The sequence below is a fragment of the Dysidea avara genome, chromosome 9 (genome assembly GCF_963678975.1).
Source record: "Dysidea avara chromosome 9, odDysAvar1.4, whole genome shotgun sequence".
In the NCBI taxonomy this organism is placed as follows: Eukaryota; Metazoa; Porifera; class Demospongiae; order Dictyoceratida; family Dysideidae; genus Dysidea; species Dysidea avara.
Window position 1 is genome coordinate 11,399,561 of NC_089280.1, and position 16,700 is coordinate 11,416,260.

Consider the following 16,700-nt stretch of genomic DNA (forward strand, 5'->3'; position numbering starts at 1 on the left):
CTGGATCCGCCCCTGTTCATAGGGTTCCATGTAAACCCCCTTTTGAAAGAGCCTCACTTACTCGAGATACTCTAATAGAGCAGTCACAGTGTAGCAGGTTCTATGTTCTATGGTGAGGGGCAGCTATTGTCAGCAGGTGATGACCTTCTTTTTTTTTTTTTTTGGTCTTCAGCTGAAGTTGCAATTCCAGAGTAGAACCCCCTTGTAAAAGGTCTGGATCTGCCCCTGCAAACAATAATGTTGTAGTTGAGGCAGCAGATGAGATTGCTACTGTTTTATCTCATAACACTAGCCTGCAACAATTATATTTGAATGGAAATAATTTACAAACAAAAGGTACTATTAAGATTGCAAGAGGTTTGGAGAATACTTCAACCTTAATTGTATTTAGTATTTCCAATAATTGTATAACTGATAAAGCTGCAAACATTGTGGCAGTTGTTTTGTCTAAGAACTCCAAGCTGCAAAAGTTATATCTAGCTGAAAACAGCTTTCAAGGTAAGGGTGGAATTGAAACTGCCAGAGCTCTAAAAGACCATTTGGTATTGGATATTTCAAATAGTAGGATTGATTGCTGTGGATTAAATGAAATATGTGTTGTATTATCAAGCTAAAAGAATTTCATTTTAATGGTAATAATATCCAAACACAAGGTGCTATTATCATGTCAAAATTATTGTGCTGTATTGTAAGCCTATCTATAATAGACATTTCAAGCAACAACATTGGAGTTGCAGCAGTAACTGATCTTGCACATTTTGTATCTGTTAACACCGAGTTGCAAGGTCTAATTCTTAGTTTCAACAGTCTAAGATCTGAAGGTACTATTGAGATCTTAACACAGCAAAAATAGTGTTTCAATACTATATACCTATTCTAACCCCGTCTTTATTCATTATTGAAACAACTATTTTATAAAACTCCCTACAGTGAGACAAAACAAACCTCAAATCTATAAATGACTCCAATGTTATTCACTATTGGGGCCTGTGATCTGTTTTTGTTTGAGCGTAGGTAGAATTTTCGGACCATTAGTTCCAACACCTAAACATAGACGGAATAAATACAGTCAGTATTTGTGTATGAATTATGCTGTGTAAAAGCCTTATGAAGCCCTATTGCAGCTGTTTTATCTCATACTTTAAAGTTACAAATGTTCTGCATAAGTGCAGGGGTGGATCCAGAGTTTGGAAAGAGGGGGGGCACCTTGCTGAAAAAAGTTGAAGAGCAAAAAAAAAAAAAGGTCACAACAATAATAGCTAGTTATCCTTTACCAAATATATTCTATCACATATGTTATGTAAAATAAAAAGCTTCATAGGTAAGCTACATCTTGTATGCAATTTCTTGAGGGGGGGGGGGGGGGGGGGGGGGGCATTTGCCCCAAATGCCCCATCCTGGATCCGCCATTGAAGTGGGAATAACTTACAAACAGAAGGTGCTATTAAGGTTTCAAATGGTTTACATTTGACTCTAACAAAACTTGATATTTCAAGTAACAATATTGGTGTTGAAGCAGCAGATGGTATTGTAACTGTTTTATCTCAGAATACAAACCTTCAATGTTAAATATAGATGATAATCAATTTCAAACAGCAGGTGTTATTAAGATTGCTAGAGGTTTAAATAATGCTGTATAACTCTGAGTGTGTTTCATTGTAACTGCAATGCTATTGGTGTTGAAGCAGCAGATGTCATTGCTACTACACTGTCCAGTAATCTTGAACTACAAAAATTAGAGCTTGGTTTTAATAATATACAAACAGAAGGTGCTATAAAGATTTCAGGAGGCTTACAGCATCACAAAAAATTAAGTCATTTGGTATCTCATGCAGGTAACAATGTTTGTGGTAAAGCAGCAGATAATAATATTGCTGCTTTTCTCTTGAAAAGCTGTTTCTGTTTGATATTAACTTTCAAACAGGTGGTATTATCACAGTAGCAAAGAGCTTAAAGAATATTTCATCATTAAGGGTACTGATGTGTCAAAAAACAATATTGGACTTGAAGCAGCAGATGATACATATTACAATTATGTTGTCTCAAAATAACCAATTACAAGGATTGTATCTAGGTGATAATTATTTACAATCTGAAGGAGCCGTTAAGATTGCCAGAGGTATGAAAGGCACTTCTTCGGTAGAGCTTAACATTTCAAACAATAATATTTGTGGTAAAGCAGTGAATGATATTGCAGCTATTTTATCTTGTAATCATAATCTTTAAGGACTATATCAAAGAGAAAATAATTTACAAGCAGTCGCGATCGGTATTGCTAAAATTGCAAGAGGTTTATAAATATTTCCACTCTAATAGTGTTGGATGTTTCAGGAAACAATTTATATGTCAAAGCAGCTCATGATATTGCGATGATCCTATCTAATAATAGCTGTCTAGAGAACTTGTATCTAAGTAGTAACAACTTGCAAATAGAAGGTGCTATCAAAATTACCCAAGCTATTAAGAATATCTTTACCCTTAAAAGACTTTAATATTTCAGATAACAATTAACATTTCTGTTGAAGGAGCTGACATCATGGCTGCTATATCTTATCATGTAACAGCAAACTACAAGGGTCATCACATTCTGATAATGAACATATCAACAATGCTAGCTATCAAGTTTGCTACTGCTTTACAGAATGCCTAATTAATTGCATTCAGTTTTTAAACACTCTATTTGGATCAGCAGATGATATCACATGTGTATATTGTCTCACACTACTGTTTCCAAGCAGTCATGCTTCAGTTGTTGTAATGTGCAAGAAACCAGTTCCATAAATACTCTGAAGCTTTAGAAAATGCTACCACATTTAATTAAGAACATAGTTAACAAAAATAATGTTAGTGTTGGATCAGTCTGTGATATTTCAGCTATTCTGTCATGTAATTACCACTAAATTGCAAAACTCGTGTTTCACTGGGAATAACTTACAGATGGATTGCACCGTTCAACTTGTTAAAGCTTTACAAAATGTTTCATTACTAAATACATTCAAACAACAATATCAGTGTTAATGCAGTAGATAGCATAGTAGATATTGTTACAAATAGTAATAACTGTTTATTGATCAGATGACAACAGATTGCAAACAGCACTACAAAGATTGCAAGTGCTTTGCAGACTATATATTTCAACTTTGACTGTGTTTAGTATTTCAAACAACAATATTGGTGTTGAAGCAGCTGGTGATATTGCCACTGTCCGCTCACACAACCTTAGTTTGCAAGAACTATATTTAAATGGAAACAATTTGAAGGAAACTGATCTAATTAGTATCTGTAAGTCTTTGCAAAGCATTTCAACCTTAAAAGTATTAAACATTGCTACATTGCTAGCAACAAAATTAATGAAGAAGCAGCGGATGATATATCAGCTTTATTATCTCACAACACAAGTATAAATGAGCTACATTTGTTTTGTAATAATTTACAGAGTACAGGAATCATTAAAATTGCCAGTGGTTTACAGAACACATCAAGTTTAACTATACTTAACATTTCATATACAAGTCTTGATGATGAAGCGGCTGATGATATCACAGCAGTTGTATCTATGAACAAGCATTTAAAAGAATTGTATCTTGATGGTAATAATTTGCAAGCTAAAGAAATTGTTAAGATTGCAAGAGCTTTAGAAGACATTAGAGTACTCAGTATTGGACAGTTGGGAATAGAAAAGTTGTGAATAGTGTTAAAGCAGAACACAAGAGTAAATATTTGCTGAAATTAAATTACCATTGTAATTATGCTATGTTTTATCATGCAAATGAATAATGTATGTTTATTAGTTTATATTACTTAACAACACAGTATTTTTTTACTTCCTGTATCTAGGCTTGAAAGCATGCACATACAGTTTTTTAAATAGCTTTTCCACAACTTTTTTCCACACATATTATTACGCCGGTATACAAGCACATTCTACTCTACACATACTGTAACAAAAAATGCTTATTGTCTGTTGTACCTGCTTAAATAAATATCATGTAGCCTTTTGCACTTTGGGAACCTTGAATTTAACTATACTGCAGCCTTATTATGATATGACAGTTTCATCCTGTAATAGTACTATATTGTGGAGACTGAATGATGATCTTTTTCTTTCAATGACTCACAATGCAGATGCTTACAAAGTTCAGTTAATTTTTTTACCAAATAGCTAGATAAATTTCAAAAAAAAAAAAATTTTTTTTATGCCTCTAGCCCTTTAGATTAGCATACTGTATGTTCAAAATGCTAACACTATACCTGTTACTTTAGTACGTATGTACGTTTACAAACTTGCTTAAAATTATTTTTTATCTCATAACTTTTAGCATTATACATCAGTTGTGATTGAACTAGTGAGCTTTCTTGCTTCTAACACAAACATGGCAGTTTTTTGCTTTACATTTCACGTATTGTTCAAATGTAATTTCTTACTATTCAGCTCCCATTAGTACATTACTCCATTAAAAATTACCATTAGGTCAGTAGTTGGCTAAGAATCCTTGTAACAAATTAGTCCATTGATCTATACCTGGTTAACTATAAATTCCATTAGTAACACATTACCAAAGATGTACTATAATAACTGTTGTTGTAAACAGGCGGAAACATTGACTTAACTGAAAACAAACTAGCTACTGCATTGACTGACAAGTAAATTAAGATATACTGATTTCATCAATATACATACTTAGAGTTACATACTAAAATCCTTTTATAGTCGGCTCATGTTCACTTGAGCTCCTGCCAAAAACAGTATATCAAAGAGGTGGACATGTGTTAATATTGTGTTTACTCCAAATTACTTTGTACTGGAACAAGTTTAGCATGTTTTTGAACATGTTGACATACCTAGCCCTGAATCATTCATACTATATTATATGGCTATTAAAAGGTTTAAAAGGAAGTAGGATTGATAAATACGTACATGCTACAAAAAGTAAGGAAACAAGTACAAAAATGTTACAGCTTTAAACTAGAGAAACGATCTACATAGCAATAAAAAGTAAGGAAATAAGATTAGACGACTATAGCTACTTGCTAAAATGTGACACACTTTAATGCCTGCTATTGGCTAGCATCTTTATTAGCCAAAAGTAGGGATTAATGTGTGTCTCATTTTAGCAAGTATAGTTGTCTAATCTTGTTTCCTTACATTTATTGCTGGATTGCTTCTCATTTCAGCTGTAACATTTTTGAGCTTGTTTCCTTATGTACTTTGTGAAGCATGTAGCTATATTTTATCAATCCCTACCTTCTTTTAAATTTTTAAATTTTTAAAATAGCTAGTTTGTTTACCTTTTATCTCTAGCAAGTTAGCTAAATTACACTCTTTGTTTTCCACATAGTATAATATCACTTGAAGCAGCAGGTATTTTTTAAAACATAAAATTTTGGGCATTTGATGTTTGACAACATACTACCTTCATTTAATTGCACTTTAAAATGAGTGCAATTCAATCGACTGATTTTTTGGTAGTAATGACCCAAAGATGTACTTGTTTATTTTATTTAACTTTGTAAGATATAGTCAGATGTCCCATATAGTCTCTTCAGCCTCTAGCAAAGTGTTTGAAATAACCATATACCATCATGGCCATTTTAACCATCTGTTGCAAAATTAACTCTCATTAATTGTTTTTTACATAATTAATGAGTCATTCATCACTATAGTAATAATCTATCTATGGCACATATTCATGTTACATACTGTATCTTAATACTTTAAACATACCTGATGTTATAGAGTTTTCTAATGACCTATGTTCTCCATGTTCACTTATTATTATGGGATGTAACAATATTAACCACAAACATTATAACGGCCAGTGTACCAATGTAGACTTAACCATGTAGCCAGTCATCTAAACTTCACTGTAGTAGACTTGACAATACACACTGAAATTACCAAATTATGTTAATTCAACATCCTAAATGAACAGTTATATCGACTTCCCTAGTTATTTTGACTGATTTAGTTCAAATGCCTACCCAAACTTTAGATGGTCATTCAGTTTCACCGAAATTTCTGTAGTTTAAATTTACCCATGGAGGTCAAATTGACCCATTTGAATTTACTGTGCAGTACCTCATTTAAACTATAAAACAGAAAATTGACCAATGTGCCACTAAAGATAGGTTTTCGAAGACCAGGTCACAAATATGTCTTCATGATTTTCCAGGATAAGTAGAATTCATTTACAAATTTGTTAGAACAAAACATTGGAGCATGAGACACTACATAGCCAACTAGTACTAGTAAACCTTTATTCATTTTTCACTTGCTGTGTCTACTAATGTGACAAATTAGTAATTCAGTGTAAGATGTATATTGATAGTCAAGTGGCACAAATGCCATGACCAAGTTTTAAGCTGTTTTAAAACTGGTTGACCAAAACCTAATTCATTAATGCCTGTCGATGGCATAAAATACAATGAAAGAAAATACACAATGCGCAGGATAATGACAGGGGTACACAGGTTTGGTGACACGCAACACAATATGGTAAACTACCATTGCTTTGTCAACGATAATGTAGTCAGGGGTGGAGGAGACACCTTTATTTAGGGGGTGCCAATGGGGTGTAGCTAGGCTTATCCAGGGGATAACATGCTTCATCTGGGGGGTCTGGGGGCATACTCCCCCTCCCCCACCCCCCTCCCCCAAAGGAAATTTTGAAAAATATGTTCTCTGAAATTGAATCTGGGAGTGATTTTAGCATTTAGCAGTTATCAGATTACTATTAATATTAGTTTGACTGCTCTCTTAATAGGGTATCTTGATCTTGAGGCATTAGTACCCAGTGGACCTATAAAGAGGTCTGGGGGAATTCTGCTCTCCCTCCAGGAAATTTTAGAGATTTAGACTCTCAAAAATAAATCAGAGTGATTTTAGTAGCCACCATTAACTCCCAATTGTCCAGATGTTACCAGCTTCATGAACTTGAAAAAAGACGGGCATATGATGAGCGTGTTAGAGAGGTTGAGAGAGCTTGCTTTTCACCATTGGTGTTTGCAGCTACTGGAGGCATGGGGCCCACTGCTACAACAGTTTTTAGGAAGCTTGCTTCAATGTTGGCTGAGAAGCGCAGCATTGGTTACAGCAAATGCTTATTCTGGCTGTGATGTAGGTTTTGCTTTTCATTGTTAAGATCTGCAGTGATGTGTTTGAGGGGTCATCGCTCTTCAGTTGGTCGTCCATCAACCACTAATGTTGATCTGGCCTACTCCGAGGGTCGCTTGGAGTCTGGTGGCCTTGTTTGATTGCTGGTATTTCCAGCTGTCCAGCACTTTAACACCTAGTGCTGGGGGTGGTGGCAAGGGCAGTCCACCATTAACTATTAGGGTGACTGCTCTATTCACTGGAATTGCAGGTAGCTAAGCATTTGATATTTATTTGGTGCTTACAATCAGCACACTTATTCAATGACGGGTTTAGCAGGTAGGCGTGGTCACCTTACGTAACGTGAAAAATCACGTGAATAATTCGTCCGCCATTTTTGTAGAGCAAAAAACCTGAAGCTCGACGTGAGTGAATGAGTGGTCATACTGGCGATACTGCCGTCCAGCAGTTGTGCTATTGGATTAAACGCTACGTAACGAGGAAATAAGAAAGGTGGAATTGCTCCCTAGAGAATTTGAGACTCGCTATCCAGCGCTGGGAAAGCTAGTTTCACTGGGATGAGCTATTAAACCGGCTCTGAGTGGAGCCAAATGAACAGCCACGTCTGTATTGAATCAGGTAAATGCTAGATTCTTAGCATGCAGCAGTTAGTCCCAGCTATGGTCCCAGATATAGAGTAATCTGTTTAAACCTTACTGAGGAAGTCTTCAGTATATTCCACCACAGGAATCATTCCAGTGAAGCAGAATGTATAGATTATGTCAGTCAAACTAAACATCCAAGCTCCTACATACTGTAGAGGATAGCAATTTGGATAATCTACTGTAGACCAGTCATCATAGTCCAGGTTACTCTTTCAATCATGAAGAATCACAGTAGCTATTCAGTTGTTGAAGCTTATCATGAAGAATTCTATTCTACTGTCACAAGAATTCTGACAATTAAAGCCAGGTTAACTGCATCAGACTCTTGTGAAAGGTAGGACAGGCAAAGTTAGCTATACCTATGGTAAGGTATATATTATCTATGGCTATACTCTAAGGCAGACATCAGTCAAGTACAATGGCAGATTGATCATGGCCATGCATAGCTATGGAGTTTTCATTAACCTTAAATTCAAGGGTGATGGTGAATCCTCTGTATCTTTGCCTTAGTGCTACCCCAATAATTTGCATTGAAACTGATTCGTGCCAGGAAAATTTATTAGAAAATGTCAGCCAAACTGCCAAAATCTAATTATAGTTACTTCAAATGTACATTTCACACAAATGTAGAGCTTGCATTGTGGACAGGCAATGCTGTAACTTAGTGTCTGGATACATACTGTTGGAATCAAGAAACGGTATGTGTCATGCGGCCCAAGAAGCCGGCACGCAACACCCGTGGGTATATTGACAGGAAGAACAAAAATGCAATTTTCGTAGCTCTGTGCTGCCTTCATGAAACAAGGCAATTTTTGCTGTGGACACGCCCGCCAACTTCAGTACCCCACATACCAAATTTGAGCGAAATCGTTTCAGGCATTCCCGAGATATGCGACTTCAAAAATTGGCTCCATTTCTTCGTTTTTTTTTGGCAGGTTATATAGAGCCGGCACCGGTTACACTGTTTTTCCGGCTATTTTGCCAGCAGTGGAGGGTATAATACTTAGAATGTTGTGTGCATTAAAAAAAACTTGTACAAAAAACCTAAGAATGTGGGGAAAAAAAGTTGTCTAAGCGAGGGCTCGAACCCGGGCATCCGTACTCATAAGCAATGTTTGTAACGATTATACCACCGGTGCTGCAGCTCCTCATATCCTTTAGTTTCTACCTTATAAACATCCGACTGAAGTGACTTCTATATATAGCAAGAGTAGGGCTGCACCGATTCCACTTTTCACCTATACTTCAAATACCAAGTACTCAGCTGGGAAGTATCTGCAAGTACAAGTACCGATACCAAGTACCTTAAAGTAGCTACTTCATAGTGCACACATTTATTATATAGTGTATTTCATGGTATTCTTGTACATGTTTTCAGTATGGTTCATGTTTATAATGAAGTAGCCAATCAAGATACACAAAGAAAGAAGTCAAATCAGTGGATATTCCAGTATTCTTCTGGAGAAGTGTAATAATATCATAATGGTGCTTACAAAAACACAAAATATTCTAAGTCACATATTAATTCTACCTGATTGCTCTATTAGAGTTATTGACTGTTCTATTAGAGTATATCGATCTTTTTCTCAGTAAAGCGTTTTCACACGTAGGTTTCGGCATAGATTAGTACAATTTTGCTGGTAGTTAGCTATTTATGTCACACTTGATGCTTTTGGACGTCCACTGTGCTAGTAAAATAAGCAAGCACAAACAAACGTTATTTTATCCTCGCGCGTGATAGGAATCGGTATCTGCAACAATATAATGGCCGATTCCGATACTTCATGAAAACAGCAGTATCGGCCCGAGCGAATTTTTTTTTTTGGGCACACTTTGGACTTAGAAAATTTACATGAAATATTTTTTCCGAATAATGTTGTGTACGTATCCTGGATACTGACATGTTGAAGACTAGTTAGCAGGGCCAACAACGTCGTGTTCTCCGCCAGGCTGGCAGCCGCTAGAAAAGAAGGGTAAAAAAAAAATTGAGCCAGTTTAGAAGAACTCTTTTCTCCTGCCGTTTTTTCAGAAGGACTGTTCTTACTTTGTTTCTCTCACTGGCTCAGTGCCTCATCACAATGAACTGATTTGTCAGTGGCGTCTCGCATTACCTGGCAGCACAGGGCTATTCACAGCTATTGGTGAAACTGTTCATGTGAGTGTGAAGCAGCTTCAACTTGTGTTTTATTCTTGTGACACCACTGTGTGTGTGTGTGTGTGTGTGTGTGTGTGTGTGTGTGTGTGTGTGTGTGTGTGTGTGTGTGTGTGTGTGTGTGTGTGTGTGTGTGTGTGTGTGTGTGTGTGTGTGTGTGTGTGTGTGTGTGTGTGTGTGTGTGTGTGTGTGTGTGTGTGTGTGTGTGTGTGTGTGTGTGTGTGTGTGTGTGTGTGTGTGTGTGTGTGTGTGTGTGTGTGTGTGTGTGTGTGTGTGTGTGTGTGTGTGTGTGTGTGTGTGTGTGTGTGTGTGTGTGTGTGTGTGTGTGTGTGTGTGTGTGTGTGTGTGTGTGTGTGTGTGTGTGTGTGTGTGTGTGTGTGTGTGTGTGTGTGTGTGTGTGTGTGTGTGTGTGTGTGTGTGTGTGTGTGTGTGTGTGTGTGTGTGTGTGTGTGTGTGTGTGTGTGTGTGTGTGTGTGTGTGTGTGTGTGTGTGTGTGTGTGTGTGTGTGTGTGTGTGTGTGTGTGTGTGTGTGTGTGTGTGTGTGTGTGTGTGTGTGTGTGTGTGTGTGTGTGTGTGTGTGTGTGTGTGTGTGTGTGTGTGTGTGTGTGTGTGTGTGTGTGTGTGTGTGTGTGTGTGTGTGTGTGTGTGTGTGTGTGTGTGTGTGTGTGTCTCGTTTTGTGCTATATAACTGTTTGTACCTCCTGCAAGGAAGAACAGCTTAAGCTGATTGCATTGAGTTTAAACAATAAATCAAATCTGTGTGAGTAACAATTAAGTGGCTGATATTTGTAGTGACATTAAGTCCCAATAGAAAATAACATTTCGCTACTTAGAGATGTTCCTTGCCCTATAGAGATGCTACTGTTTTTATATACGTTAATTCACCTATCAATGTATTACTCCACTATCCCGCCCTTGGGCATATATGGGGATTTCAAACAGCTGAATGTCAAATGACCCATAGAAGGGCAAACCTATTGTCTCAAATCCTCACTTATCCACACAGGGATATGACAAGTTACAAGAAAAAGTACTTGTGTGCTTAATGAATGTTTATCAAAATTAATGCCCTATAGTGCGGCAACAGTTTTGTGTCAATTCTCCCTGTAAATACATTGATAGGTGCATTATAGATATTATAATTTTCATAACCACTTTATTATGTGGTAATGTGGTCATGATTTTGTGTGTATTGTGTATGATGTTCTTATTTGTAGGTGGAAACTCAGATATTGCAAGCAACTAGCTGGCTAGGGAATTTAACATCTAATGAGGTAACCTAACACACTACAGAATGCCAAGAAATGTTTACTGGATCGAAGTCATCTCATCTTTATGCAATCACTATGAGAATAAGGACTCATTGTTCCAACTAGTCTCCATGCCAGACGGTTTGTGTGGGGGTGGCAAATAAGCCTTCTAGTCATTGTTGCACACATTCTGTGACCACTGTGGAATGTTGGCAGAGCCAATCAGATTGCCTTGCGCGCTCTATGATAAAACAAACACCAATTATTCAAATTCTTACTGTAATAAAGGACTGAAGTTTAACAATGCCATAGGCTTAGGATATTTGTTCCCCTTGTACAGAGCTCTTAAAATCATTGGTTCGCTATGGATTTGTGAAGTAGTGGAATTGTCGAGGAAGATCTTCAGCAATGTTTCAAATACATCATGACATTACCAGTACAATTTTCGCCTCAGCTTGCTCAGATGTGACTGGCACGATTCATCCTTGCCACAAAACAATAGCGTGATGTAATCTAATTACATGTCAGTTTATCCATGGAAAGTGTACAACAGTGACCAGACAGTTTATTTCCTGCCCCCAGACAAACTTTCTGGCACGTGAGACTAGTTAGGTACCTATATACAAATGTTACAATTTTTTTTAAATGGCTGCATATTCAAGTTTTTTGTTATTCAGACAAAATAATTGTTAAATCTGCAATAATGGGTAAATATGTGGGAGCTGATGAAAACAGAAAAGAAACTCACTGTAGTTCTAATAATATGTTACATACTGTGCAAGAATTGTGATCCACAGATGTGATTACTGTTAACTATTTAATTGAGTGACTGACAGTCTACTTGCTGGCTAATGTAGTACATAGTTCTACGTATATGACTCAACCATACAGTTAAGGTACATCTTTTTTATAAAGGACAAAAATTACCAATCTTTAAGAGGTTTCATTATAGAAAAATTTGTAAATTCTCAGTGCTATCTCTTATACAGGTTCTTTTACAGGAACATTTCTAATATTAATGGTAATTAGAACTGCTCCCGTACAGTATTAGTCAAGCATACTTGACCTGTTGAATGACCTAGTGCATGTATAGTATAATTATGTATGTACATATAGACTTATCTCCATTATGTAACGAACCACTACGTACATATGTAAGGAACAGTTTGAGACCAACTGATGAAATCTTACTGAGAGGTTGTCCTTTAAATTCTATAGGAACCACAGAAATGTTTCTTTATAGTGGAGGGTACTTTAAGAGAGGTTCTATAGTTAGATAATCCATCAATGCTTTTTAAATTCAGGAGTAAGAGTTACATGGTGCAAGTCAAAGTTGGAGTTACATGGTGCAAGTCAAAGTTGTCGACCAACAGGAAGAATTGTATGCAAAAGAAAATGAACAAGTAGCTACAGGTATCAAAACACACATATAAAATGATTGATAAGTGGGTGTGGCTCCATGATAGTCTACAGGCTCCCATAAGTCGGCATAGCAATTTTCTTGATGCCATGCAGACTTATTGCCTACAACAACACAAACCCAATAAGTGGGCATAATACCATAGAGGATGTGGGTGTGGCTCCATATATCACTTAAGACACCAAAAACATTCTCAAATGGTGCATGAGTATGGCTCCACATTAAGTCCCTTGAAATGCAACCCAAATGACCTGACACTATCGCACAAATAGACCAATAGACCTTCAGTGCTGGTCACTGTAAAGTGTTAATAACAATAGCACTTCAAGTTCACACATGCATAAAGAAGTACAGTAGATGTACTCTATAAAATTGACGAGTATACATTGATTTTTATTGCAGAAATTTTGCTCTTATATTATAGTACCTGAGAACTGATACCAGTACTATATGGCTATGGGAGAGTAAATTTCACAACTTCGTTTTTTATCCCCTTAATTCTTTAGGCTATCATTAGTTGTACAAGAGATGATATGGTGACACAATTAGTACACACATAAAGTATCCACTATAGCTGTCACAACAATGGATATATCACACCTAATAGAAGTGAATACTTGATTACCTGACCTTCGACTATCAACACACTTACAGTAGATGTGTCTGTTCTATTAGAGTATTTCATCTAAGGCATGCATTCCATTAGAGTAACTCTGTATATTTCTTTACAGCCGTTAGCCATGCCGGCATTATTTAGACACTAAAGGACAATAACTTTTCAAGTACAACTACCTTATAAATCATGGAGTAATAAAAGTACTTCTGCAAATTTACCATTGGATAAAATAGCGAATAACTTGCACTAAATCTACTACACTAACACTAATGCAGCCTTCAGGTGTGAGGATATAGCTAGCATATTGAGGTGAGCATACACTCTATGTACAGCAAAATACGATTGGCTACACTCCAGCATAAAGAATATACCATTTTCTTAAAGAGGGTGATATCAATAACATGTAGCAGCCATCAACAAAAATTAGTTGTGTAAAGGTGCTTTACAATACACACACTGGTGCTATTGTACTATACACCTAAATGCAAAACTTCAATCATGTCTTTTGTTGTTGCCATTACCCTTGAATGCTCACAGTCAAATTGTTCATCATTAAACATAGATCAATCATCTCACAAGATCACCATAATACGGACTCATTGTTCCACACCTCATTTAGACGAGAAGTAGCTTCACAATAATAATGTGACATCACACTTAATCATAGATCATCACACAAAATCATCATCACATAATAAAGTAGTGAATTATTACCTAATATACCTATAACATACATAAAAACAGCAACATTTCTGTAGTACAAGGAACATCTGAGTGGAAAATTAGGGAAAAATATTACTTTATATTGTGAATTGTTCAGTCTTTAAACTTGTAGTCACTTGATATTGCAACAATAAAATAACAAACACATAATTATCATGCAATTGTATGTCTTCATTTAATACTTAATAAGGTTGAGACAGATGGCCGATCAACACATTTTATTTTTATAGTATATCTCACTTAAAATTGTCAACTATTACAACATGTTTCGGTAGAGCATTCCAATGTTCAATTAGTATTCTTTAGAAAGTATTTCTTCACAAATTTTCATGCACTGCATGCTTGTACAATTGAATGTCAATGAGAAATGGTTGATCTAGTAAGCTGCAAGGATTGGTACATGTTACCATGAAACATCTGATATGTGATAATGTCTTCTCTATATTTTCTGTATACTAAGGTGGGTGGTTGTAAACAATGGAGTCTTTCATAACGATGAAAGTCACTAACTAGTTTTGAAGTTCTGTGTTTAAGTGATTCAACTCTGTTAATATCACCCTAATAATGAGGCCCATAGATTATAGCAGCATAGTCGTAGAACTGGTTGAATCAAAGTTATCTCCAATACAACAAATATCATAGCGTCCAAGGACCAAAACATCTCTTTATTAAACCCATTAAAAGCACAACTGCTTGTTCACACATATATAATACTCCTGTAAAACTATCCACGACTGCGATCAACAAAGAGATCAACACTGTGACGTTAGTTTCTACTGTCTTAAAAGAGGCAATCAAGTGGCTTGTATTAGCAAAGCAGTAAATTAAGCTTTGTCCCCTTTTCCTGAGATGAAATCAAGGTTGATCAAATATCTTTATCACAGTCACAGATGGTTTTACAGGACCACACATAGGTAGTGACCATCCCTTGTTCAGTTATAACTGGTAAAGCAGATAAAAACAAACAAGCTATCTAATGTCAGAATTTTTAAAAAATTAAACTCAACACATTCGGCAGAGCCGTTCTTCCATGAGAGAATTCATAACACCTATAGACACACACACACATGCACACGCACAGATTTGATTTATTGTTTAAACTCAATGCAATCGGCTTAAGCTTTTCTTCCTTGCAGGAGGTACAAACAGTTATATAGTACAAAACGACACACACACACACACACACACACACACACACACACACACACACACACACACACACACACACACACACACACACACACACACACACACACACACACACACACACACACACACACACACACACACACACACACACACACACACACACACACACACACACACACACACACACACACACACACACACACACACACACACACACACACACACACACACAGTGGTGTCACAAGAATAAAACACAAGCTACTTCACACTCACATGATCAGTTTCGCCAATACCTGTGAATAGCCCTGTGCTGCCAGGTAATGCGAGACGCCACTGACAAATCAGTTCATAGTGATGAGGCACTGAGCCAGTGAGAGAAACAAAGTAAGAACAGTCCTTCTGAAAAAACGGCAGGAGACAAAAGAGTTCTTCTAAACTGGCTCAATGTTTTCGCCCTTCTTTTCTAGCGGCTGCCAGCCTGGCGGAGAACACGAAGTTGTTGGCCCTGCTAACTAGTCTTCAACATGTCAGTATCCAGGATACGTACACAACATTATCCAGAAAAAAATATTTCGTGAAAATTTTCTAAGTCCAAAGTGTGCCCAAAAAAAAAATTCGCTCGGCGCGATACCGATACCGATACTAGAATCGGTGCAGCCCTAAACAAGAGTGAAGAAGAAACCAAAGCTGAACCCTAGCCTACCCCTAACGCTAAGGAACTACTTTTCGCATCCCCTAAAGTTGAATGCTCGGGGCAACCTACTAGACGCGTGCCCTAAAGTTGAATGCTCGGGGAAACCCACTAGACGCGTGCCCTAAAGTCGAATGCTCGGGGCATATTGGACGCGTACCAACTCTAGCTCGCCTAGACACAACTGGTTTGTTTGATAGTCCAGCAAATGATGGACTTGTGCCGGTAAAATATCCGTTCACGTTCGTAACCGGTGCCGGTACTATATCCACTTTGTTTTTTTTTCTTTTTATTCTTCCTGTTTTCGCACACAAAAATTGCTACAAGACGCGAACGCTATATCCGATTGCCTTGCAATTTGGCACACAGAAGGGGGGTGTAACGGCGCATCTCGGTACCAACTTTGGCTGGAATACGATAAACAGGCAAAGAGTTATTAGCGATTATTCACGAAAAATAACACCAATATGTTGTCACGCCTACAGGGTAAACCGCGTATGGGAATAAGCTGAAAATCGGTGGGTGAATAGGTTAACTGATTGAACCGCAAATCTTTTGTGGTTTGAAAGAAATCGAGCTAAAAACCAGGAAGATACAACGAAAAAACCAACAGTGTGTAGCAATTACGCAATCGAGATTAGTTAATAGAAAAACGACTACTTGTCACGCCTACCAGAAAAACCGCTTGGGGTAATGCTTAGAAAATCGCTGTACAGATCGAGTAATCAACTTAGTACTTAGAAAGGCTCTTCAGTGGTGCAGAAGAATCATACTCAGGGGCGTAGCCAGGGGGGGTTCAAAGGGTTCGGACGAACCCCCTTTTCAGAGTTAAGTTTTTTAAATCGTGATACTGGTTAACTAGAACTGAATTAACTTACACAAATCCACTGAAATGGGTAGCTACAGGTCTTCAGGCAGAGGAATTCAAGTACCTCTACTCG